The 26,743-nt window shown below is 51.4% G+C and overlaps 1 protein-coding gene across 10 annotated transcripts in view; it reads left to right on the forward strand.

Annotated features, from left to right (window-relative positions):
- Positions 1–11,024: 11,024 nt before the first annotated feature.
- The window catches only part of Adcy7 (adenylate cyclase 7), a 52,169-nt gene continuing 36,450 nt past the window's right edge, over positions 11,025–26,743 (forward strand). For 8 of the 10 annotated variants that reach the window (XR_006149551.1, XR_006149550.1, XR_006149549.1 and 5 more), the window contains exon 1: positions 11,025–11,129. The gene's annotated coding sequence lies outside the window, so the exon portion shown is untranslated. Of the gene's footprint in view, positions 11,130–16,387; positions 16,442–16,773; positions 16,833–26,743 lie in introns of those variants that run through there. The other 2 variants (XM_042693408.1, XM_042693409.1) reach the window with 2 other exon arrangements.

Genomic DNA, 26,743 nt, shown 5'->3' on the forward strand with positions numbered 1-26,743 from the left:
CTATCTGGGCATCTGTGTCTTCTTCCTTCTGGATCCTCTTTTAGAGCTCTGGCTGTTCAGCCCAGGTAGACACGGCTATGGGCCATGTCTTAGAACTTCAAACTCTGTCCCTGGCGCATTCACCTTTTGGCCACTTGTGGACTGCTATTTTGAGAGGAAGAGTCAGGTCCTGATGGCCCAGCCTCTGCAGGTGGGGGTAGTAGGCCCCGTTCCAGGTATGGAGAGCTGGTAGGGGAGGGAGGGCCGTGTGTCTATGGAATATGAATGCTGGGTCCTGCAGCTGGGGCTCCTCTTTCCCCACCGTTCTTCCTCTGGTCCACTCATTTCCAGCACCTGTTGTGAGGAAAGGGGGTTGGGAGCAGGGAGGAGGAAGAGAAGCTTGGCAAGTAGCTCATGCCTGTAATCCTAGCTACTCTGGAGGCTGAGATCTGAGGATAGGAGTTCAAAGCCAGCCTGGATGGAAAAGTCCATGAGATCCTTATTTCCAATTAAATGACCAAAAAGCTGGGTGCTGGTGGTTTATGCCTGTAATCCTAGGTCCTCAGGAGGCTGAGATCTGAGAATCCCGATTTGAGGCCAGCCTGAGTAGGAAAGTTTGTGAGACTCAAGTATAGTTAACCACCAAAAAAGCTGGAAGTGAAGCTGTGGCTCAAGTGGTAGAATGCTAGCCTTGACAAAGCAGGCAAGCAAGCAAGCAAGAAGCAAGCAAGCAAACAAGGAAAGAAAGAAAGAAAAAAAGAAAGCTCTGAGTTCCCAAGTTCCAGCCCCAGGACACACACACAATGAGAGTGAGGAGGCTGGCCCTTGGAGGCTCCTCCTGCTGAGTCCTGTCATATTTATTCCCTGTTATCTGTGTCCATAGTTAGAAATGTGTATTTGGCTCTAGAGAAGGGTTCAGGCTGGCTGAGCCCATGAGGAGGAACTCATAGCTAGGCCCCAGCCTGGGTTTTCTGTCCTGGTATATCATTTTAATTACAGAAATAACTCACATTTGATTATGGAAATGGATTCAGCAAAAAAAATAGAAGTTGGGGAAAAAACCCTATTTAGAATCTGATCTTGGTGAAGTAACCAAGATCAGATTGGTGTAGATCCAGCTCACTTTAAACAAAACAAAGCAAAAAAAAAAAAAAAAGACAGACAGGAAAAGCAAAGAGTGTGCATGCTAACTTTCTGCTTGTCCAGGAATTTGTGTGGAGCTGGGCTTGGGGACACGAGGGAGACTCAATTTTCTCTGTCCCTGCTAGCTGGACATATGTTATCCCAGGACTTCTGCAGTCAGAGCACTAGCTAGGTCCTGATGTACATTGGGGAGTCTCTTTGTTTTCAGGGCAATATAAACTGGGTCTTGGTCTTCCTGGCTCTGGCAGACTGGATTCAGGTTTGTGGTAGGCCTTGTCTGGGGGTATGGAGGTTCCAGGCACTGAGAGCTTTGTGCTCCACGGTAAACTCATTTGTGGGCAGGGGAAGAGACAGGGAGGGGCTCTGCCTGGAATGGTGTTGAGATGCCGCCAGCCTGGCTCTGGCAGCCTGTAAGCCTGGGCTGGGGAGGCTGGAGCCAGTGGGGAAAGCCCTATAGCCTGCTGTGCTTCCAGAGGAAGGGTCATCTTGGACCACAGGGAGAGCCTCTGCTTATTTCTCCCTTCAGCTGGGCCTGAGGTTGTGAGGCCATAGGATGCTTACCCCTGCCCCTCTGCAGTGGGGGTGTGGCCTAGTAATGCTATCTTCACTCGACCTGCTTGCACATATATAGAAGATTGTGGCATGTATGTTACTCCATATTCATCCCAGCCTCCACCATGCCACGGCCCCAGCCACCAATCCTCTCTGCCCCGCAGCCACCCCCCCTCCCCAGGCAGCCTGAATCACAAGAAGACAGGGGCTGAGAAGCACACACATGACCACCAAAAACTATTAAAAGGAACCCAGCAAATACAGCGTAGATCCCAGCCACCCATTAACAGTAGTGACTCCATAACTAACAACAGTGAACATTCCAAAAAAGAAATGACCCCAGTGGCTCATTTCTAAAACCCCAGCTATTTAGGAGGCTAAGATATGAGGATCAAGGTTCAAAGCCAGCCCAGGCAGGAAAATCTTTGAGATTCTTATAGACAATAATCTCCCCTCCCCCCCAAATATGCAAACACATACATGCACAGCCAGAAATGGAGCTGTGTGGTTCAAAGTGGTAGAGCACTAGCCTTGAGCACAAAAGCTCAGGGACAGCACCCAGACTTTGAGTTCAAGCCCCAGGACTGGCAAAAAGTAAAAAAAAAAAAAAAAAAGTTCCATTTATGGGCTGGGAATATGGTTTAGTAGTAGAGTGCTTATGAAGCCATGGGTTTGATTCCTCAGTACCACATAAACAGAAAAAGCCGGAAGTGGTGTGGTGACTCAAGTGGTAGAGTGCTAACTAGCCTTGAGCAAAAGAAGCTCAGAGACAGTGCCCAGGCCTTGAGTTCAAGCCCAAGGACTGGCAAAAAAAAAAGTTCCATTTATGATAGCATCAAAACCAAGAAAATGCCAGGTGCTGGTGACTCATGCTTATAATCCTAGCTACTCAGGATGCTGAAGCTAAGCAAGAGCATGAGGCCCCTGAGTTCAGGTCCCAGTAATAGCACACAGGTGTGTACACATACGCATACATACATGCAAAAGAAAAAGGAAATACTCAGGAACACATTTAAGCATGAAGATGAACTGTTCATTGAGAATCATAAAGCATTGATGAGAGAAACTGAAGACATCCTGTGGCCTGGATTAGAGGAAACAGTATTGTTCCAATGTCCCTGTGACCCAGGGCAATGGACAGACGCAGTTCAATCCTCACCAAATAAATCCTGATGCCATTTTCCACACAAGTAGGTGAAAACAATCCTAAAATTAATGTAAAATTACCAGAGATCAAGAATAGTCAAAGCCATCTCAAACAAAGAGAACAGAGCTGGAGATATTACAGGGCTTGATCTCCAGACAGCATGGTACTAGCATGATGGACACCTTGGCAGGTGGAGCAGGATAGAGACCCCTCACGGTGTCCACACACTCATGATTGATCCAACCTGGTGCTATGCACACACATGGAGAAAAGATGGTCTCTCAAAATGGTGTTGGGAAAGCTAGTACCCACCACAGAAAAATGAACAGAACTCATCTTCCACATTATGCAGTACTCAACACAAATGGATTAAAGACTCTGAAGACTCTTATAAAGACTCTACTAGAAGAAAATGACATTGGCCTATTTTGTGTGTGTGTGTATGTGTGTGTGTGTGTGTGTGGTGTATTTCATTTGAACACTCAGGCAATGAAAGCAAGAAGCAAGAATAGACAAACAGGATTACATCACACACAGAAGTGTCTACACAGAGAAGGAAGTCATGATGGAGCGAATAGCCAACCTATGAGTATGAGTTAGAAAGTATTTGCAAGGCAAACATCTGATAAGAGGTTAATATCCAAAATATATAGGGAACTGGCCAGTTCAAGAGCTAGCTAAACAGATCACCTGATTTAAAAAGTGGGCAACAGACAGGTAGTGATGGTTCATGCCTGTAATCTTAGCTACTCAGGAAGCTGAGATCTGAGGACTGTGGTACAAAACCAGCTTGGGCAGGAAATTCGGTGAGACTCTTATCTTCAATTAACCACTGAAAGCTGAAAGTGCAGCTGTGGCTTACGTGGTAGAGTGCTAGCCTTGTGGAAAAACAAAAGCAGAGGGATGGTTCGCAGGCCCTAACTTCAAGCCTCAGGACTGGAAAAATAAATAGGCAACAGACTCACCCAGACATGTCTCAAAAGGAGACACACACATGTCCAGCAGCTGGAAGCAAGTGCTCACCATCGCTAGTCATCAGAGAAAAGCAAATGAGAGATGTTGCCTCGCACCTGTCAGGATGGCTGTAAACAGTGAGAAGGAAGGCAAGTAGAGGAAAGGAAGCCTATACAGCTCCATGGAGGGGAATTACTGCAGCCATTACTGAAACCTGAGCACAGGGGTCTCCAAGAAGTACAGAACTACCACGTAACCTAGCAGTATCTCTTCTGGGTAAATATCCAAAGATCTGAAGCCAGTAAATTCCAGACATCTGTACCCATATTCATGGCTATGCTGTTCACAATAGCAGGAATTCACCTGCCACACTTTATAAAGAATATAAACATATAGAATAGACTACTATTTAGCCTTTAAAAACAAAGGCATCCAGCCAGGTATGGTAGCTCATGAGAACCTATCTGAAGGCAGATACGGTGTTTCACACCTGTAATCTCAGCAAAGTGAGAGGTAGAGGTAGGGAAATCTCACCCTAAATCCAGTTTGAGGCAAAAAGATGAAAACTAAAGCAAAAAGAGCTGGGAGTATGGTTCAAGTATTAGAGCACTAGCCTAGCAAGTCAAAGGCCCTAAGTTTAAACTCCAGTACCACAAAATAAATAAGGAAATAAGTAGGAGCCAGGTACTGGTGGCTCACACCTGATATCCTAGCTACTCAGGAGGCTGAGATCTGAGGATCCTGATTCAAAGCCAGCATGGGCAGGAAAGTCCATGAGACTCATATCTCCAATTAACACCCAGAAAAGCAGAAGTGGTGTTGTGGCTCAAAGTGCTAGCCTTGAGCAACAAAGCTCAGGGACAGCACCCAGGCCCAGAACTCAAGCCCTATGACTGAAACATAAAAAAGTAGGACATTCTATCAGTCACAACAACATGGATTTTCTTATTGACAAATGCTGCACAATCTTACCCTTATGTGAGGTATAAGACCATGGATCCAAGAATCAGGGGCAGGGTGTGGCGAGCAGAGGCTGGTCTATTGGGGCTGCAGGTGAGGTTACAAAGTTTCCTTAACAGGAATCGGTCAGTGTGGAGAGCTAAGGTACAGCGTGGTGACCTACTTCCAAGGTGCTAAGAGTAAATTTCAAATATTCCCACCACCAGTGGCCTCTACCTGTGACCCTAGCACTTAGGAGGCTGAAGCAAAAAGGATCACTTTTTGAGGCTAGCCTCAGTTACATAAACCCTGTCTCAAAAGTAACAAAATAGGCATTCTTCAGTAGTTCAGTACAGGGGTTTAAACTCAGGACTTTCCACTTGTTAGTCTGGTGCTCTATCACTAAGTCATGTCTATGGCTCCACTTTTGGCTGGTTACTTTTGGGACAGAATCTTACTTCTTGCATGGGTGTGTGCCTGGACCAGGATCTGTCTATTTTAACTCTGTCATTATGGGCATGACAGGTGTATGCTGCTATGCCCAGCTTCCCCTGTTGAGATGGAGTCCCATGGATTTGAAACTTATCTTAATGGGGGGAAGCAGGGTGCAGCGATAGAAATTGTTCTTCCCAATCTCAGCTTCTCAGGAAACCAGGATGACAGGTGTGTATTAGTGCATGCAGCCACAGGTTAAAAATGAGTTTTGAGTCCCCTATATCCAAGTTTTTTTAGAGATACCTATTTTATTCTATGTATTTATTCTTCCTATGAGTATCATTTTGTGTTTAAATTTTATTCTATGTCTGAACTATGCACACAGTCTTCTTTTGGAATTTATAATGGCCCTTAGCCCTGCTACAAAGGCAATGCTGAGCTACACTTCAGCTCCAGGATTTTCTTCTATGAAATACATCTGTGTCATTTGCCAGCTCTTAGCTGGCTCTTCAGGGGCTTGGAGATGGTAGATTGGTTTCCATACAGAGAAGATCTTGGTTCTGTGTCATGTGTGCTGCTAAGCTTTGGAAGAAAAACATGCACCTCATTACTTGTTGCATTGCGTACCTTCTGGTATAACATTCATATGTAGTGAGGGTGGTGCTAATAATATTGGCCCTTTGTTATAAATATCAGTAAGTTCCTTGCCCCCTTCCTTCCTTCCTTCTTTCCTTTCCTTTCCTTTCCTTTCCTTTCCTTTCTCTCCCTCCCTCCCTCCCTCCCTCCCTCCCTCCCTCCCTTCCTTCCTTCCTTCCTTCCTTCCTTCCTTCCTTCCTTCCTTCCTGCCTCCCTTCCTTCCTGCCTTCCTTCCTTCCTGCCTTCCTTCCTTCCACCTTGGGCTCTTTCAGTCAAGGCTAGCACTCTACCACTTGAGCACAGTGCCACTTCCAGTTTTTCTGGTAGTTAATTGGAGCTTAGAGTCTCATGGACTTTTCTGCCAGGGCTGCCTTTTAACTGTGGTCCTCAGATCTCAGCCTCCTGAATAGCTGGGATTATAAACATGAGCCATCAGTGTCTGGTTTGCTTGCTTGCTTTCTCTTTTCTTTTTTAGAAAAGCAAGTGTACTTTACACACAAATGTCAAATGCAGATGACATGGTGTAAAGCATTCCTTCATCCATGCTGTTCCTTGAGCGATGTAAAACATGATTTTGGAGCTTGGTCTTCTTTCAAATTGTTTGTATGAAGATCCTGTGCCCAGTTAAAAAGCCCTTAGGTGTTTGAAAAGCTCTGTGTTTCACCACTTTGGGATTTTAAAATATAATAAAGTTAGAGAGCAAAGGAATGGGTGACGTTGTCCAAAATAACTATACTCATTACCTTACTTATGTAACTGATATCTCTCTGTACATCACCTTGACAATTAAGAAAAGAAAGAAAAAAGTAAAAGTAAAGTTGTGACTGTAAAAAAAAAGTCTTGCAAATTTCTCCCAGGGCTTTGAACCTTGATTTGACCATTCTCAGGCTCCTAAGGAGCTAGGATTACAGGAGTGAGCCATTGGCACCTGACTGTGTGTGTGTGTGTGTGTGTGTGTGTGTGTGTGTGTGTGTGTGTGTGTGTTAGGGGTCTCACGCAGGCCAGGAAGCACCGGCTCCCCCGGCTTCACACGCAGTCCTTGCGTTGTGCTCCTCACTTCAGGGTTAGCTGCAAGGGGGTGGTCTTCCGCTCTGCCCTTCTTTGGGTCGCCCTGGCCGGGTGCAGGGAAGGACAGGCGGCTGGTGAACCCAGCTGCCAAGCTTTTCAAAGGCAATCGGCCCTTTGGGCTGGCAGGGTGCTTGCTTTCACATCTGTGCTTTTCGGATTCTCTGTTCTTGCTCAACAGCCCGTGGCCCGGCTGTCCCTTTCCTTCTCTGAAGCCCCGTCTCCCAGGCCTGGCAGAAACAAGGGTCCTGAGGTCACGGAGCCAGCCTGAGGCCCCTGGGCAGGCTGCTCCACCCACATGGCGGAAGCTTCATCTTTGGAGTCTGGCAGGAGGCCCCGGCCCAGCAGCAGCTGTCTACATGTCCCCTGGGGGCTGTGGCTGTGACAAGGCACAGGCTGTTTGATTAGTGTGCGGGTGCATTTGGAAAAGTTTTGGGGTTTACCCTGACCGACCCCAAGGACCGCCACTGACTCATAGTCACAATGGACCAGGGTGAGACAGAACTCTGGGCCCCTGCTAGGTAGGTAGACCTGCTTTGGGAGGAAGGGATGAGAGTCCAGTGGTTTAAAACTCTTTAAGGGCCATCAGCTCTGATCCAGCAGGAGAAATGAGCTCCGCGTGTTGGCTCTGAATAAAAGTCTAAGGGCAGTTTTGGTATGGATTCAGGCCTGGCTGGATCCAGGGGTTCAAGTGGGATCCGAAGGCTACTTGTGTGCCATCTGTCTGTCTGTGCTTCGTTTTCAGGCATTGTTCCCACTCCCTCTCCCATCACAGTTGCTTTGTGATCTTGCTGCATTAATGAATGACTCCACTTACTACTGGATGTCTTGGGGTCAGGAAGTCAGGCTTGGCTGGGTGGGTCGGGCTTGAGGCCTCTGCTGTGGTTGAGGTGTGTGAGGAGGCTGGCCCTGCAGGAGGCCTCGGGTCCTCAGCTCCTGGGTGATGTGGCCCTGGGCTTCTTCCAGTGGGGCTAACTAAGGATAGACTTTGGGGCACACCAAGGCCTGGGTAGGGTTCCACTGGGCACACAGAGTAGGGGCTCGACTTCCCAGGTAGACCCCCAAAGGCAGACACATGGGAGGCTGACCGCTTCTGCTCCCATTCCCCGTCACTGGGAAAACAGTGCCCACAGAAGCCTCAGAGCCACTTGAGTCCCACAGAAATCAAAGCAGCTGCCAAAGAAAGAGGTTAACACCATCGGCCTTCCACATAGAGCCACTGTTGGCCAAAACTCCAGCAATGGGGCTCTGGGGAGGCTTTCTGGAAGCCATGGCCTTTGCACCTGATCCAGGAGCAGTCAAAATTCAGCCTGGTCCAGGAGGTAGAGAGTGGGATCAAGAGAGTAGGATCCAGGGAGAGCAGGATGGGAAGACACTGGGTTGCTTGGGACATGGGCCAGACTTGATCTGGAGGTCCAGATCAGCTATAGAGGTGTTTGAGGAGGGCAGCCATGAAGTTGAGCCAGGACCTAGGGCTTGGGATCTTGAGACTGGCTTTTGACTGGCCTCTCTGGCTGTGCCCTGCTAAGTCCTTTCTCTTGCTGCTCACCGCACATGTGGAAAGGTGTGTCCTGACCCACACAGGGCTCCCCAATGTCCCATGGTCTGGCCTGGTTATCTTTACAAGGCTGGATTTAAAAAGATCTTTTTGTTGGGTTCCAAGAGCTCACACTTTTAATCCTAGCTACTCAGGAGGCTGAGATCTGAGGATCAGGGTTCAAAGGCAGGAAAGTGTGTGAGACTCTTGTCTCCAATTGATCACCCAGAAAACCAGAAGCAGCACTGTGGTCAAAGTGGTAGAGCTCTAGCCTTGAGCAAAAGAGCTCAGGGACAGCACCTAGGCTCCAAGTTCATGCTCCATGACTGACCAAAAACCAAGCTCTTTTCATGGTCAAGGGGTCTGGGCTGTGTGGTACACGTGACCAGCCTTATCTGACATGGTTGCTGTCCTCCTCACTCAGACCCTGCAGAAGCTGCTGAGTTTAAGGGTGTAGGGTACCATGGGCTTCCTTTCTGGGGTATTAATGGCCTCCACAGGTAGACTTGTCAAGGGGCCAGGCTGTGCACTCAGCGCTTGGTGGTGGTTATTGCTTGGCTGACTGATGCTGCCTGTCCTGTCTGCCCTCTGCCGCTAGCCTCATCTTGGACCTGTTTTTCCATAGAGGCTGCCAGGCACATTTGAGTCTTAAGAGGCCTAAGGATTCATATGGCAAGGTCTGGGTCCAGTCCCTGGACACATGTGTGGCTTCTGGGACAGGAAAGGCAGATAGTCTTCCCTGGATGGCCTGCAACTCTTATCACTTTAACTAGGCCACTTTTTTTTTTTTATTGGTTTGTGGGTGATCTTTATATATCCTGGAGAGGATAGTTAGATGTGATTGAATATCCTCCAGTCCACGGCTTTTGTTTTCTCTCAGTGATACCTGTTCCTTCCTTGCTTTGGAACTCCCAGGTCTTGGAGATGTCTGTTGAAAGTCAGGCTCCCCATTAGGTACCTGATTCCCTCATGGGGTTTCTGAACAACCTATGGCTGTGGATCCTACTTCTGTCCACCAGATGGCACACGGTTAGGGCAGCGGCTAGCCCTTATTACAGGGCCTGTCTCTGAAATCGCATCTTGTGTTCAGTCCTCTTGGCCTGTTTGTGCTGCCACTGCTGGGGACAGGCTGATCACGGTACGGTCACCCCATGTGAAGAGGGAGCAGCAGAGGTGTGGTAGCAGGAGAAGCAGGGGCAGGAGGCCCAGAAGAGGCATGGCTGACACCAGCTTTGAAGTGGGGAGAGGCACACCCTTGTTTTGAGGAGCTCACACAGCAGTCGGGGTGTCAAGAGAAAAGAAGATAAAGCCAGGGTCCCCAGTCATGATCTGAGAGGGTGTCCCTTGGGTCAGGCTGACTCTCCTCCACCCGCCCTCCCCCACCACAATCTTAGGAGGTCCCTGCTTTTCAGACCTTCCCAGTCTCCTAAGTTCCTTATGATCTTAGGAGGCCTGGCATGAAGACAGAAGCGGAGCTGGTGGCTCACGCGGGTAACCCTAGCTATTCAGGAGGCTGAAAGCTGAGGATCATCATTCAAAGCCAGCCTGACCAGGAACTCTGTAAGACTCTTTTTTAATATATATTTTTATTGTAATGATACTGTACAGAGGGGTTAAGTTACATGAGTAAGGTAATAAGTACATTTCCTATCGAGCATTGTTACCTCCTCCTTTGTTTTTCCCTACCATCCCTTCCCTCCCCAAGTCCCCAACTTCTTCCTCCCGCCCCCCCCCCCCCAAGTTGTGAAGTTTGTTTTCAACATAGTGTCTTGTACATCTCATTGTTATAATGGGTCATCCTGTGTCCTTATTTCAGCATTTTGTTATTTCCCTTCCCCTCCCCAAATTAGAAAAATGTATATACAAGATGTAGGGCACCAGAATCAATTTAACCATCAAAAAGCTGGAAGTGTAGTTGTGGTTCGAGTGGTACAGCACAAGCCTTGAGTAAAGTAAGAGCTCAGGGACAGGCACCCAAGCCTTGAGTTCAAGCCCCAGTACTGTCACACACACACACACACACACACACACACACACCCCAATATGTGTGTGTGTGGGGGGGGGTGAGTCCTAGCTTCTGTACCTTGGCTGCTTCAACTCTGTGGTTTGGAATTGGAGCCCCAGGGCTGAGCCTGGGCCACGCCCTGCCCTGTCCCCCCAGGGGCAGATGGGAGGTAGGGAAAGGTGTCTTAGGCCATATCCTGGGCCACCTCACTTCCTGCGTAGTTCAGGGAGTCCCACGGAAGTGAAGGGCCCTGTCTGGGAGCGGCCCAGCCAGGACGAGGCTCTGTGCCAGCTTGTCTGCCTCTAATTGCTTATTAAGGATGCATTTACTCCTGCTTGGAGCAGCCGTCTTGGGGCTTCTAATGGAGTTTTTTGGTTCATGTTTTATTATTATATTTTTTTTCAAGATTGTTCCAGTCTCAAGCTTCAAATTTCCATGAAGTCATTGGGGCTTGGAGCCTGGACTGGCAGCTCCCCCCACTCCCGTGGAGGGCTCGTGGCTGGGAGAGGGGCCTTGCATAGCACAGGCGAGCGCGGCTGAGCAGGGCCGGGCCTTGGCCCTGCCGCCTCCGGAGCAGGAAGTGGTGGGTCCCAGAGGTGACTCATGCTCCTTAGGTAGCCAGTGGAGGGAGCTGCACATGTGTGAGACTGGACGCCTCCAGAAGGACAGGCAAGGCCCAGCCACCTCCCTACAGGAACTGAGCCCCATCCGGCTGCTGTGAGGCCCAGGAGAGCCAGGTAAAGTGGGGCTCAGGGATGAAGTGGCATGGCCCCTGTGGCCTCCGCCTGAGGGGACAGGCCCGGCACCCCAGTGGGGTGGGAGAGAGGGAGCTACTCTGTCTGTGGGCCTGGCTGTGGGTGGACAGGCAGGGTGAGCGAGGAGTGAGGCTCCCCATCTCCTCCAGGGCAGACAGTTGGGAGGGGCGGCTCGGTGTCTGGGGAATGAAGACAACTGGCCACCAACTTTGCCAGCCAGCCAAAGTGCCGTTAGCACGGCCGCGCTGTCCCTCTCTTAGCATTCTGGGAACCACAGACGCTCAGATGACCACATTTCTTTTGAAGGTTGTAATTTTACATTTACAAGTGAGGCTTTTCTAACAGAAAGTAAAAAAAAAATACAAACTGGAGAGGAAACTTATTTTCTGAAAGAAAAACAATAATACGTTAAAAAATTAGAATCCTACGCGAGTGAAGAGTGGGGTGTGACTAGGGGTAGAGTATTTGCTGAACACATAGAGGCCTGGGTTCCATGCCTACTACCTCACGTAAGAGAAAACAATTTTTAAAAAAGAAGAAAGAAAAATCTTGGAAGTGGCACATGCCCAAGAGACAGAGGGCTATCATACAGCCCAGGGTGGAGCAGGTGCCTCTTCCCCATGCTGCCATGGGGCTCAGGAGCAGGGACTGCAGGAGGGTGGCAGTGGGCCTGGCTGTGGGGCCAGGCCAGGCCTCAACCACAGGACTAGAAGCCACAGTGTGGGCTGGCTTTGCCTGCGAGGCTGGTGTGACTGGTCGCTGAGCCACAGGTAGATGTGGGTCCCAGAGCAGAGGCTGTGTTCTACTTGGGGCACGGGTGGGCTGGGGGTACAGGGAGTCTTGTCTGTATGTGGATGAACGCATTTAAAATCCAGGTGCTTGTGCACTGCTATCGGACAGAGGCTGATGGGGAGACCTGAGCCCCAGGGCAGGAGCGGGGAGGGGCAGAATGAGGGGCTGCAGGGAGCACTGTACTGCGGTGAGGAGGGTGGCAAGTATCTTCCCTTCTCTAGTGAACTTTGGTCTTCTGATTTTTTTTCTGTGGCTCTGGGTTCTAGGCGTGCATGGGGAGGGAGGCTGAGGGATTGTTCCAGACTCTGTGGTCTGGGCAGGGAAGTGGGAGTGTTGTGGAGTCGGAGTCTTAAGTGGGGTTTTGTCGGAAGAAGTGACTCACCAGCGTGAAGGTGAGGGGCAGCCCTGTAGGACCATCACCCCGAGAGGGGCCCAGCGCTCCCCTGACAGACTTTGGGGGAATGAAGTAGGCGGTGAACATGTGGCATGAGAGATGGGGTAGGATGACGGGCCAAAGATGTTTCTCTTAAGGAAGACCAGGGTCTCAGGGACCTGCACTCTTCTTTGTGGTTGGTGATGGCTGGATTGATCCCTTTCTGTTCTCCCTCCAAGCGATAGGTGTCACTCACCCCCAGTGAACAGGAGAGGTGAAGACCCCCGGGGGGGGGGGATGGGGACACTGCTTTGTCCTGGGTCACCAGGCCATGGGTGCACACTACAGTGTGCTGAGCCTCAGGGTTTGGGAACAGAGGGGTCAGGACGCCATGCCTTGCCTTCAGTGAAGCTGGTGGGTCAGAGCTCAGAACAGGCTCTGGTTATGTGAGGACTAAGGGGAGGTGGTCTTCCCTGATGTGACCCTATCTCTGGGCCTGTGTGGTGGTGCAGGGTCTCTCACATGGCTGGGGCCTTCTTGGGTGTGTGGCTAGGCTCTGTTTTAACAGGGCCGTGGGTGATCATGCCATTGTGCAGTGCTTGGGGTCCTCCTGAATCACTGGCGAATCTGTCCCCAGGTTCTGCTCCTCATCCTCTCCTGTGCTGAGATCCATTGTGCTGAGGGTTGGCCACATTTCCTTTCCTTTTGCCCAGGTACCAGAGCAGGGCTTAGCCTGGGCCTTTCAGGCAGCAGGCAGAGACCCACCCCACACCCTGTGTGGCTCGGGTGCAGAAGGGGGAAGCATTGCTTGGGCCAAACTGGACTGTGTGGCCCAGAGCTGTGAATGAGGCCACAGCAGGCCTGGGGCCTGGCCCACACCCCCAGGCAGAGCTGGAGTCCACTGTATCTCACAGCTGTGTGCTGGGCTGCATTGATGCCGTGTATCAGGTGGGTAGAAGGGTTGGCGAGGCAGTGCGGGCTGTCATTGTCACTACCGCAGGGCTCTGCTTGGCCTTGGTTGGGAGATGACAGTCCTGGGGGACCTTGGGAAATGAGGATGGGCAGTGCCAGGCTAGAGGCCTCTTGTTAGCCTGCATCCCTTAGCTCTCTGCTGCTGTTTCCTAATCTATAAAACAGCCAGTGCCAGGTGATTAATGAGGGTCCAATGCTTCCCAGGCATCTGAAACGAGGTACTCTGGAGAAGCAAAGGCAGAAGCCCCTGCCACCTGGTTGTGGGGTGAGCCTATCAGCCCCTCTTCTTCCAGGGCCCCCCTGTCCTACCAAGGAGGGCAGCATGGAGCCCCCAGCTAGTCACGGCATCCAGTCGACTTGCCACTGCCCACTGGTTTCATAACTGCTTTATTATGGCTGAGCATTGCCCAACACCGGGCACAGACCCACTTGGCTGAAACCAGTCATCTCCTGCTGTCCCTAGGAATCCTTTCCAGAAAAGACTAGACAGTGGGAAGAGACCTGGACCAGGAGCTCCATCCTAGATGGTCTTTCTCCCCTTGGGACACCTGGGGCCATATTTTCTTGCAGTCACTTGCTCTTCTCAGGCATTTCCTGACCACAGAAACTCAATTGGACCCTGGGGTCAGGCTAGGCTGGGGATAGCTGCGTTGGGCCTGGGAGATGAGGTGTTTGGCCATGACACTCCCCAGGTGATATGACCCCTTCTTCTGGCTTCTGAGGCCCTTTGCTTCTCTACGGCTGTTCCTGGACCATCCCTAGGACTTGTCGCCAGATAGACCCAGTGCTCCCCTGGCCTCCTACCGGGTACCTTCCTGGTATCCTACCCGCCTGGTCTGGGCTGTCCCCATAGGTACCTTACTGACCCAGAGAAGGGGGCTCAATTGCATCTGCTTCTGAGACAGCTGCTGGAAAGCCGCCCTTGGCTTTGCTGTGAGCTCCTTCTGCTGCTTTCTGGCTCCTCTTGAAGGACTTCCCTGCCTCTGTGCCTAAGGAAAAGGGAGGCACAGTGAGACCTCTGCTGAAGTCACCCCTGATTTGTGGCATATTTCCTGGCCCCCACTTGGGGCCTGGGGTCAGTGTGCATTTTTCTGGTTGGAGCTATGGGGAAGTGCTGTCCACAGGCATGTCCCCTGCTCTTGGGGGCTAGGTTTTGTCCCTGGGAGCTGTGGCCTTTGTCTTCTGGCCTCAGTTCTCCCCACTTCTGGAGCAGCCACCCTGGCTCTACCTCTTCCTGATTGCGAGGATCGTGTTCTCCCTTCCCTGCCTGCCCCACCTGCCCAGGCCTCCCACACTCTCCCGGGGTCTGGCAGAAGGGAAGGATGAGTCCTGTGAAGTCACTGCAGGTACCATTCTCACACGGGCCTGGGCTGCAGGGAGGCTGCCTCTTCTGAAACAGCTAGACTCCCCTGAGCCATTGTGCTGTGCCCAGAGAGGTGCAGTCCTTTCCACATCCCACTCCTGACTGCTCCCCAGCCAGATTTCTGGTAGGGAGTGAAGGAGGAGATCAGCTTTGGGGTCTGACAGGAAGTAACACTGCGACTCATGGCCCTTGAAGTGTGTCCTTTTCCCATCAAGATTTCTCAGGGTGTTTGGAGCCAACTGGCGTGGCCCTCACTGGTCACACTGCTTGTGTGCCAGCCTCTGTATGAAGCCCTGGAGAGTGGGTACCGTGGTCAGCCATTCCTTTGTCTAGAGACTGAGACCCAGAAAAGTAAGGAATCTGCTTCTCAGCATAGAGCTGAGATGCACGGCCTGCTGTGCAGACTTGGGCTCGCTGCCCCCTGGCTGGCCCTGGAATTTCCTTTCTTCTTTTCTTTCTTTCCATCTTTTTTCTTCCTTTTTTCCTTCCTTCCTTCCTTCCTTCCTTCCTTCCTTCCTTTCTTCCTTCCTTCCTTCCTTCCCCTCTCTTTCTCTCTCTTTCTTTCTTTCTTTCTCTTTCTTTCTTTCTCTCTCTCTCTTTCTTTCTATCTTTCTTTCTTCTTCCTTTCTTTCTTTCTTAGACATGGGGCTTGAACTCAGGGCTTGGGTGCTATCCCTGAGCTCTTTTGCTCAAGGCTAGCACTCTACCATTTTGAGGCACAAGTCCACTTCCAGTTTTCTGGTGGTTAATTGGAGGTAAGAGTCTCAGGGAGCCAGATGTTGGTGGCTCATGCCTGTAATCCTAGCTACTCAGGAGGATGAGAACTGAGGATCTCAGTTTGAAGCCAGCCAAGGAAGGAAAGTCTGTGAGACTCTCATCTCCAATTCAACACTAGAAAACTAGAAGTAGAGCTGTGGTTAAAAGTGGCAGAGTACTATCCTTGAGTGACAAAGCACAGGGACAGTGCCTAGGTCCTGAGTTCAAGCTTCAAGGGTAACAAAAAAGAAAGAAAAAGAAAGAAAGAAAGAAAGAAAGAAAGAAAGAAAGAAAGAAAGAAAGAAAGAAAGAAAGAAAGAAAGAAAGAAAGAAAAAGAAAGAAAGGAAGGAAGAAGGAAAGGAAGGAAGAAAGAAAGGAAGAAGGAAAGAAAGAAAGAAAGAAAGAAAGAAAGAAAGAAAGAAAGAAAGAAAGAAAGAAAGAAAGAAAGAAGGAAGAGCCGGTCTTTCCAGTTAGGGCTGGCTTTGAACTTCAATCCTTAGATCTCAGCCTCCTGAGTAGCTAGGATTACAGACATGAGCCACCGGTGCCCGGCTTTTCCTTTTTTACCACCCCAGCATGCACCACCCAGGCCCTCAGGTCTGTTCTGCTTATGGGGCTTCAGCTCCTCCCCCTGAGCTTGCCAGGAGCCAAGAGAGCCCTTGTTGTGGGGTCTGAGGCACTAAGCTGTGTGTGGGGATGGAGGACCTGCCTGTGCAGTGCTGCTTGTTTAGTGGCAGCTGGTAGAATAGAGGACAGGAGGAGAGGGGCTTTATGTTCACCATGCAGGTGGGAAACTGAGTCCCCAGAAGCAAATGGCCTGCCAAAATGTGGGCTGCCAGGAGTGGGCTGGGGCATGGAGCAGCCCAGCTGGAGGAGTTGGCGCAGAAGCGTGCCAGGAGCTTATGGTGAGGGGGTAGGCAGTGGTTTTAGGAGGCAGGGCTGGGGATGGAAGGGCGGGGCTTATTTGGGGAAGTGAACTAGGTCAAACCCTGTAGCCATCAAGAAGCCCAGCGGCTGTGAGGAGTGTCTGGCCAGGGGTGAGCACTACAGGGGCTTAGTGTTTTGGGGGGTCCTTGACAGGTGTGGAGAGCCCTAGGGAACGATCCTGAGGGAAGGTCTGGTTTTAGGGGCAGAGGTTCCTGGGCACTGAGCTGAATGGCATGTCCTCTGTGCCCAGCCCATGGCTGGGCCGTGGAAGGTTGGAGTTTGGAAGGTGAAGGACCAGGAGTATGCGCAGGCTTCAGGGAACCACTGTGGGGGAGCCTGCCTTCCTCCGCCTGGGTGCAGTTCCGGAAGCTGCTGTAGCTTGGGGTGTGGGGCTCTTCCGGCACTCAGCCTGGCCTCCTGGGGCAGCCCCTGCCCCCACAGGCACATGCCCCAGGGGGCTTCACGACAGCTCAGGAAGGATCTCTGCGTCTTGGATTAGAGGTGAATCGGATGGCTTGGGCGAGCTGGTAATTGGATGGCTTGCTGATGGGGCAGCCAGGGCAGCGGCACCTCACTGGGCTTCCTGCTTGGGGACCCTAGAGGAACCAGGCCCAGACACAGGGGCTGATCTGGCTAGGTCACAGTCCTGGGAAGAGGTAGAGCTGAATTCATGCCTTGGGTCTGCCATTGGGCACAGGGTCCACCTCCTGTGGTGGACCCTGTCTGTGGTGGAAGGGACACTCATGCATGGTACGGGAGAGGCAGGAAATGACACTAGAGCCATTTTCCCTTGTTGGTACTGGGCATTGTCTTCTAGCTTGTTTCCCCACCCCCACATCCCCCTCCCAGAGCAGGTGGCTTCCCTACCCAGGAACTGCCCAGGGTCTGGGGTGGAACAGTAGAGCCCAAGTCTCTTCCCTCAACTTCTCCTCTCCCTCCCTCCACAAGGCTGGTCCCTGGTCTATAGCAGGTGAACATCCTGTGTGCCTTTCTAGCCTGACCCAGTGTCAGCTGGAGGTGGGGGGTGGGGCCTCCAGCCTGGGGATGCTCCTCAGATTGTCTGAAAGGGGAGGGGTTAGTAGAACCACAGCTGCCCAAGGGGACTTCTAGGGGCAGGAGCTCCAAAGCTGCCCTAGAGACACCTAAGACAGCCCTTCCTGAAGGAAGGGAACCAAAACAATGGTGAGGTGTTTAGCTGTGTTGAATCGTACAGATTGCTTTCTGGGAGGACTTGTCAGAGCCTTTACTTATTTGTATGTACCATCTAGAGGGGAAGAGGAGAAGATGGAGCCCAGCACCAGCTGTAGTCACTGTGGATGTATGTGTGTGGCTTTCCATGGCCTCACTGCTGGGCGGAGCTCACTGTAAGAACTGCAGATAGGCGGTTAAGAGAGAGGCTGGACCTCAGAGAGGCTAAAGCGGGGGGGGGGGGGGGGGGGGGGGGGGGGGGGAGGGGGGGGAGGGTGCTTCCCCAGGTGAGCTTTGCACCAGCAGTGAGGATCCAAGACTGGCTGGGCCAGGGTGAAAGCTGGAGACTGGGAGGAGGTGGCAGGTGGTCCGCTGCCCACCTGCTGAGCATGCCCAGAGGGCTCAGGTGGCTTTCCATCTCTCAGGGTACCTGTGCTGCCTAGGTACTGCCTGTGAGCTCCCCCTCCCCCCCCCTGCTCAGACCAGCACCCTTACTACCTGACCACAGCCTGGCTGCCGCTCGGGGCTTTGGAGCCATGCTGATGTAGAGGCTGCTGCTGTGTAAGCCAGGAGCCAGGTCACTCAATTGACTAGGGGTGAGCTTCCCAGCAGGGCCATGGCTCCTGGCAGGGGTGAGGTGGAAAGTGCCAGTTCCAGGCCCACTCACTCCTGTCCACTTGATGATAATAGGTGCCACCCACCCACTCCAGCTGTGGGTACTGTGTGCCTGATGCAGCTCAGCACCCAGTTTGATTGACCCCATAAAGCCCTTGCAGAGGCCTGGGTGGTAAGATCCCTGTTCTCTCTCAGGAAACAGACAGAGCAGTCTGAAAGCTTAGACCTGATCATTTGGGTTTTTTTTTTTTTTAATTAAGAATTTCTTAATTGTGAGGTACTGGGGTGGCTCATGCATATAATCCTAGCTATTCAGAGAGAGAGATCTGAGGATTCCCATTCAAAGCCATCCTAGGCAGACAAATCCTTGAGACGCTTATCTCCAATTTATCCAATGGAAAGCAAGAAGTGGGGGTGTGGGTCAAGTGGTCAATTGCTGCCTTGAAGGAAAAAGCCCCAAGTTAAACCCCAGTTCTGCTTCCCGCACCTTCCCCCACCCCCAAATGATTTCTTCATTGTGCAAGCAATGTGACAATAGAAATAGAAACTGAAAATGAGAAGGGGGACTTAGCCATTCCATGAAAATAAGCCTTGTTTGTCAGCGTGCTGGTCAAAGTCTTATCTGTGCAGGCATTACTTGGTCCATATGGGTTTTTATTCCCTTATAAGGATGTAGTATATAGTAAGGTGCTCTGTAATTAAAACAGATTTTGACCGGTAGACACACAGTTTTCAGCCATTTTCTGTCGTGAGTCACCCTGGCTGGATGTGGCTGCACCCATGTGAGGGTTAGTAGGGAAAATTGTGTGAAGCTGATTTGGTAAGTCAAAGATGTGCATGTTGTTAGTGACTTCCTGCCTTCCCTGGGGGTCTTGCTGACTCATCCCTGTCTACCCAGGAGTCTAGGGCCTGCTTCTAACATAGAAATGCACGCTGACATTAAGAAATGCACAGATCTTTGCAAACTAGACTTACTGGTTTTAAGTTGGATTTCTTCATATGGATAATCAAGTCATTCATCTGCTTTCCAGATGTTTAAAAGTAATTTGAATTGCCTCTCCAGTGACCTTTCTGCTCGTCTCCTCCCATTTGCCTGCTGGGTTATTGGTCTTCTTTATTTATAGGAACTCTTTGCATAGATGGTGATTAGATATAAATTGCAAGTAAGTTTCCCTTCTCTATCTTTTGTCCCATTATACTTTTGGTAGTTTGTTGTTGTGTTGTCTTGTATAGTAAAATTTTTGTTAATTTATACGACTGAACTTATCAGTCTTTTCTTTATGGCTTTTGTGACTGGTTAGAAAGGCCTTACCCACTCTGGGTGGTCTCTTGTCTGCCTTTGGCCATAATCTCTGGGCTGATGCCTGTTAAAACAGGCAAGTTTCAGGGCAGGAGTTAAGCCTCAAATATGCCTTGTTTCTCTTGTTTGAGTTATTAAGTACTGGGGTTCTTCCTCCACCTTCTATCCCCTTCCAGCCTGTCTCGCAGACCCTTTGTCTGAGTGAGGCTCTGGGCAGGGCGTGGTCATCAGCAACCTCCTGACTGCCATTGGGGCCCCATTGAGGTTCCTGAGGCCAGCTCAACTTCCCCTTTCTGCCCTTCCTTATCAAGGGAAAAGGGAAAAAATCTGTCCAACATGGGTGTGAAAGTGTTTCCATTCTAAAGAGGGGGTGGTGGGGACGGAGGGCAGTGCTTAAATGAATCACCAATGGTGGAATTTGGGGTGAGAGTGAAGGGAAAATGCTGATGTTCCTTCCAGGCCAGGAGCCTGGTGATTGGTTAGTCAGTTAATAAGCACTGTTGCTTGGATACCACTGAGAGCTCAATCCTAGCAGACACTGGGGGTGGGGCCTCAGCCTCTGCCTGCTGGGGAGCTTGAGTCTAAGCAGCTTCCTCCTGGCCCTGCTGAGTGTAGATAAAACAGTGAATGAATGAATGAACGGATGAACTCTTCCTAGGCAGGCTCCACTTAACCCTCTTCAGAATTTCAGGAGAGCTGGCAACCCATGTCATATTTGTCATGTTTGCATTGTATGCATGTGCACATATTGGTCCTAGAGCTTGAACTTAGCCTGGCGCTGTCTCTGAGCTATTTTGCTCAAAGCTAATGCTCTACCACTTGAGCTACAGCTGCACTTCCAGCCTTTTTGGTAGTTAATTGGAGATAAGAATCTCATGGACTTCTTTGCCTGGGCTGGCTTTGAGCTGTGATTCTTAGATCTTAGCCTCTTGAATAGCTAGGATTATAGGCATGAGCCACACTGGTGCCAGGCTTATGTTTGTATTTTAAGGGAGAGATGTAAAATGTACCCCTAGAACTCTCCCTTAGGGGCTGGGGGATCCCCTATCTTTCCCCTTCCATGAATCCTCATGCTTTTCACAGAGTTGGCCTGGAGCTGGGCCTCAGAGGTCTGCAACACTGCTCCTTGGCACGAGGGGAAACCGAGGCCCAGATCTAGCAAGAGGCTTGTCCAGGTTTACAGAGCAGGCTGCTGACTGGCACCTAGGCTTCTTAACCTAAGACTATAGTCCCTGGGGTCTGAGGTCAGCTGGGTTTGGAGGGCGCTGTGCTAGCTTGGGGCTTGGCAGGCTACCTCATGAGATGGAGAGGTGGTAGAGGTCCTGGGGAAGCTGCTGCTGTCACCTCTGTCCAGGTTGGACTCTTCAGCTGGCTCTGACCTCACCGGCTTCGTCCAGCTGCTGGGTACTGAGCCTTCTTCTCTGGGTTCATACACTGCTTTGTCCTGCAAGCTCACCCATCATGACTTTGCAGACCCCATGGCCATCTGCACCCTAGTCTGTGGATGAGAAAAGCGGGGTTGACTGTGAGGTGACACTAACACTTCTGTGGCCAGTGGTGCAGGGCTGGGTGGTTCCATGCTCCTCCCCAGCTCCTGTGTACCCAGGCCTGCCCTTGCTCTCCTCTTGTGCCCACAGATACTCCCACCTCCTGACCTCCTCAGGCCCTGCTTGCCTCCCTGCCTCCCTCTCCACCTGCTTTCCCTCATAGACGCTTCTCAAGGCTACTTGCAGGGACAGCCTAGGGAGGAGGTACTGGGGATCTGATCCATGGCTGCCAGACATGAGTCTGGGAAGACCTTGGAGCAGGAATGAGCCAAGTCCTGCAAAGACCGAGGCCTGTAGGGCTGCAGACACTGGGCAGGCTGTGGAGGGAGGCACCAGAGAAGAGGCCAGCAGGACTGGCATCCTTGGTCCCTCCAGAGTACCCCAGGGCTGTCTGCTTCCTGCACAAAGCTCGGGGGCTCCCATGGGAGATGCCATGAATTGAGACTGTCTTAACAGACAGAGGGGTCCTGCCTAGGAGTGTGCCCCAATGCTCACAAACCGCCTGTGCCTGGGAAATGTGTTTCATGTGGGTTGGGCCTGCAGCTGAGACGACCCTGTGAGGCCTCTCTCTCCCCTCCCTTCCTTCCCCACCCTTCCCTTTCCCTTCTGTCCTCTCCCCTCTCCTTTCCTCTGTCCGAAGGCTTTTGAGTCCCCATTTCCCTTTTCTGTGGAGGCCACCAGAACCCAGGCCCTCAACAGCTGTGCCTGTTGGGTTTGGCCAGAGGAAGCCAGGCTGGATCTCATGCACTGGTTAAGGGAGGAAGTGGGTGCTCTGTCCCATCTGTGATTGGGGGGGGGCTTCTGGAATCACTCCCAAGCCAGCCACTTCTACTGGGGAAGGGCCCTTGGAGCACCTGGGGAGAGCTCTGCCGTGGCTTTATGCAGCCCCCTCTTGCCCAAGCAGCTCCTGCTGGGGCACCTGGCTGCCACCTGGCAGGTGTTCAGAGACTCACTGCAGGTCTACCTGGAGGTAACAAACTGATTTCCTGCTGGGGAGGCAGGAAAGAGGGAGGGAGGTGGGAGTTGGCTTCCAGAGAGGAGGCCTCTAGGACCAGGTAGGGACCTTGTCCTGCAGGGCAGAGGAGCCCAGATGGGGTCCCTAGTCCCCCACTCCCTTGGTCTGGGCCTTGTTGGGAAAAGCTTTGAGATGGCCACACTCTGAGGGTGACCGAGGATGACCCGGTAGTCCCAGTTCCTAGCTTGTGACCTCTGTGCCTTTGTTCCCATACGCATGAAGTGGGAGGGCCATCCACCCTACAGGTGGGGTGCAGATTTAGAGGAATTCACAGGCCAGGCACTGGGTTGGAGCTCAGCAGGTCTGACTATGGCCCAGTCGCAGCACTGGAGGCAGCAGGAAGGCCAGGCCCACACACTGCTTGTTGGGATTCCTGACCCCAAGCTCCCTAACTTCCTGGGGGGGGGCGGGGGTTGGGAGGCATTGGGAAGAATGTGATTCCCTTGTGCCCCTCACTTCTACATCCTGGGTTTTCTTCTTCTGTGAAGCCCCAGGTCTTCTGTGGCCTGGCCAGGCCTAGGCTTCATGATAGAAGTGTAAGTGGGGTAGGGGAGAAGGTACCTCTAGCTGTGCCTGCAGGAGCTACTCTTAATGGCTACGTAGAGCTCCCCCCACCCACCACATAGCCCTGGAGGACTCTGAGGTCTACCTGGATGTAAAAACTGAATCAGAAAGCTCAGAATGGATCTTGGGACTTTGCAAGCGATAGAAATGAAGGCTGGCTTGATCTGAGACCGACTGTTCTGAGTGTCTGCACTATCCTTGGGTTGCCTGTGCTTCAGGCACAGTTGGATCCAGCTCTCTAGGGGTGTTAGTCAGGCCTCTGTCTCTGGTTCTTCCCAGTGACTTCATTTTCAGGCGGACTGCCATCATCTTACCTTCCTTTCCCCCAGGTTAGCAACTATTCCAAAGAGGATTATCACAGAAATGATTTTGGTGACTGGGCTTGGAATGAATTGTGGTGACTTAACCAGACCTGGCTCCTAGGACCCCTGGGGACCCAGAGTTTCCCAGCAGAAGTGGGCAGCATCCTCCTCCTTATCTGAACAACCATGGGGTGCTCTCCTATGAAAACCAAGGCTGCCGGCCCTGCTCTGCCAGCAGGTTGTCGTGAGGTATGGATGGAAGCCAGGAGCCAGGACGCCAACTTCTGGTCTACCCAGGAGGCTTTGGAGTTTAGATGGGAGCCAGAGGTGGTCCCCCTGCAGCAGGGAGGAGGGGGCTTGAGGAAGGAAGGACTTACAACTGGAAGCTGTGCCCAGGGATGGAGGAGCCTTCCAATGGGGTGATGAGCCCCGTACCAGGTGCGCAAGTTGAGACCACCTGGTGGTAGAGGGCACACAGTGTGTATGCAGGCCCTCCTGGTTGCGGCTGAGTGAGCGGCTGGAAGACCTGGTGATTGTCAGAGGGGCCTCTGCACCACTGCCCCTGCCCCATGGGGGTCGCTAAGCTGACTACTGGGTTGGAGCTGGCTTCCGGGGCGCCAGTGCCATGGACTCCCAGGCTGTCTCCAGCAGTGGATGCAAGATCTTCCCTCCCAGCCAGCCCTACCTTGCATTTCCAGGCCATTGCAGGAGCTGGAGGAGATCCCTGGATGGCTGAATTTCTGTGTCCAGTGTAGCACCACCCTCTCCCGCCCCATCTACTTCTCTTCCCCTTCCCCTTCCCCATTGCCCAGGAAGTGGCCTAATTAGGTTCCCGCTAGGAGTGTTTACTGGCCACGGGCTCTCAAGAGCCTCTCAGTGGCTCCTGCCTCCATGCTGGCTTGGCTGGGCTGTGTGTGTCCCAGCATCTGGAACAGACACTCTGTGTGTGTGTGTGTGTGTGTGTGTGTGTGTGTGTGTGTGTGTGCCTTGCCTTGCATGCATGCTCCTGCAAACCCCTGGCTCTGGTCTTAGGCTTTGCCTGGAGAGACATTCAGGCCCCTTTGCTGTAATGTTTATTGTCAGGTGGGACCTGTGTGTGTGTGTCTGTGTGTGTGTGTGTGCGCGCGCGCGTGCGCGCGCGTGCAGGCAGGCACTCTGCTGTCTGGGTTGGTCTGGTCCCTGGGTTGACAGTGGGGATGGCTGGGCCTCTGGGCTGTGGTTTGGGAGCTGGCAGGTTCAAGTTGGAATCCTAACCCTTGACCAAGTGACTCATACTATGTGATATGGGGCAAGCCACTCTGCCGCTCTGCGCTCAGCTCTGCATCTGTGAAAGGGCCGGCCTCCTTGAATGCAGATGAGTGGGAATGTGTGTGTAGATAACCTGGGGTGTTGTGGTTAGTTGTGAGCTATTTAAGGGTGCCCTGGCTTGGGTGCTGCTAGGGGTAGCGATCTTATCTTGTTTTGCAAGACCCATAGCTCAGGGCTAGATGTATTTAGCTGGTGCTCAGTTATGCCTCTTGTGGAATAAAGACTGATTGGGTTTAGAGGTGGCAAATTGCTGGACTGTACCACTTAAAAAAAAGGGGTGACACTGTCCAAAAAGAAATGTACTCATTACCTGACTTAAATAACTGTAATCCCTGGGTAAATAGCCTTTATAATAACAATTTAAAAAACTCTTAAAATTAGCTGTCAATGTTTACAAATCACTGTTTTGTCGTAGAAACCAGTTCTGTAGCTGTCTGAATGCTTTGTGCCCATGGGCCACCCTGGCCTGAGTCTGAAGGGTCACCTGTGCTACCACAGGTTCCATGGCTTATGACCTCTACAGGCACAGGAGCCACAGCCCAGGGAACACAGCTGAATCTTCCCATCTGTCCCTGGGTTTGTGGGCTTATGGAAAAGAGGCTGTGGGGATCTCCTATATCCAAGATGGCTCAGGGGGCCACATATGGGGGGCTGCTCAGCCTCAGGGTCTCTGGATATCCTCTTTATTTTCCTCTTTTATTGTGCTAGTACTGGGGCTTGAACTCAGGACCTGGGCACTGAATATTTATTTATTTAGCCCATTCTGGGGCTTGAACTCAGGTCCTAGACACGATTCCCGAGCTGCTTTCGTTCAAGGCCAGCGAGCCACTGCTCTTTTGCCATTGAAGATTTTGAGTCCCCTGACCCCTTCCTAGCTTTTCTTTGAGGTCCAGACTGATGGCTATTTGTGCCCCTTTGACTTCCCTGAGCCTTCCCATATCTCATAGCCTGCCTGCTCTCTGCAATCCCAGGCAGGCCTGGAGGAGGTTGGCCTCCAGTGCCTGCTCCAGGGTGGTTCCCTTAACCCAGATCACCTCCTGGAAATATGGCAATGTGCAGGCCCAGCTGCTGTGTCTAGGGACCACCACATGGTTTTGGTCATTCTCACCTCTTGGAGATTGGAGAGTGAGAACCAGCCTTGCAAGAGTAGGCATGGCAGGGGTGTTGAGTCACAGGTGTGATTAACAAGCCTTTTAAGAATAAATGGTAAGCTGGGTGCTGGTGGCTGATGCCTGTAATCCTAATTACTCAGGAGGCAGAGATCTGAGGATCACAGTTCAAAGCCAGCCTGGGCAGGAGCATCCGTGAGACTCTTTTCTCCAATTAACCACCAGAAAACTGGATGTAAAGCTATGGCTCAAAGTGGTAGAGCATTAGCCTTGAGTAAAAGAGCTCAGACATGGCACCCAGGCTCTGAGGTCAAGCCCCATGACTGATAAAAAATAAATAAATAAAATTAATTAATTAAAAAATATAAAATGGTGCTGGGAAGAGAGGGAGCCCATTTGGCTGAGTTTCATAAGCCTGGAATATGCTTCCAGTGAAATGAGGAAGGTAAGGGAAAAGAAGGGAAGGGAAGAGAAGGTTCTGCTGTCTGAAACTTCCTTTTCTTATAAACTTTTTGAATTTATGTCAGTGAATCATTTTAAGAAAATACAAGGCTGGGTGTGGTGGCCTATGCTTGTAATCCCAGCTGCATGGGAGACAGGTTAGAAGATCATTGTCTGAGGCTGGCTGGGGGGAAAAAAATGCCAGGCTCTCCCTGAAAAAATAACTAGAGCAAAAGAGGAATTGAATAGGGCTGACATTGTCCCAGCCTAGTAAGCACAAGGTCCTGATGCTGAGGTAAAAGAAAATAGTCTCCTGAGGAGGAGTTACATAACACAGATGTGGAGATGCTCTGGTTGATGTGGGCATAGGGGCGGAGCCTAGGCCCCTCAGCCTTCCTGGCTTATCTGGGACCTGTGGCTAGCCCCAAATCCCTGGAGCAGCCGGGCTCCATGAAGAGCTGAAGGCACAAGACTCAGTGAGACATCCCAGGAAGCCAGTGATTGGAACAGTCTGGATGCTGACCTCCACCAGGCTTATCCGGTTGTTATGGGGGCTGCTCTGCTGAAATTAATGAACACTATTGGATAATTAGGTCTCCATGTGGAAAAAGAAATGAACTTCGAATCCTACCTCACAGCACACACAACACATTACCTGTACTGTTTTTTTTTTTTGGGGGGGGGGAGAGTAACATGTCAGACTTCCAGAGTAGTGGTGAGCACATGGGGCTCAGCAGAAGTGCTGTGTCTGTCTACACAGCCTGCTGCAGTAGCAGCCAGCCAGGTGTGGCTCTGGACCCTTGCAGAATGGCTTGTGTAACTAACTGAGGGCCTGGATTTTTTGTCTGTCTGTCTGTCTATCATCTTTAGGCAAAATCTTGCTATGCATCTTAGGCTGGCTTTGAACTTATAACCCTCCAACTTCAGCCTCTCAAAAATTGGGATTGTAGTTGTGTGCCATGTTAGTAGTTTATTGTTTGCTTTTGTTTTGCCAGTCCTGGGGCTTGAACTCCTGGGGCTTGA

This window comes from Dipodomys spectabilis, unplaced genomic scaffold (genome assembly GCF_019054845.1).
Source record: "Dipodomys spectabilis isolate Male_0828 unplaced genomic scaffold, ASM1905484v1 ptg000165l, whole genome shotgun sequence".
Taxonomy (NCBI): domain Eukaryota; kingdom Metazoa; phylum Chordata; class Mammalia; order Rodentia; family Heteromyidae; genus Dipodomys; species Dipodomys spectabilis.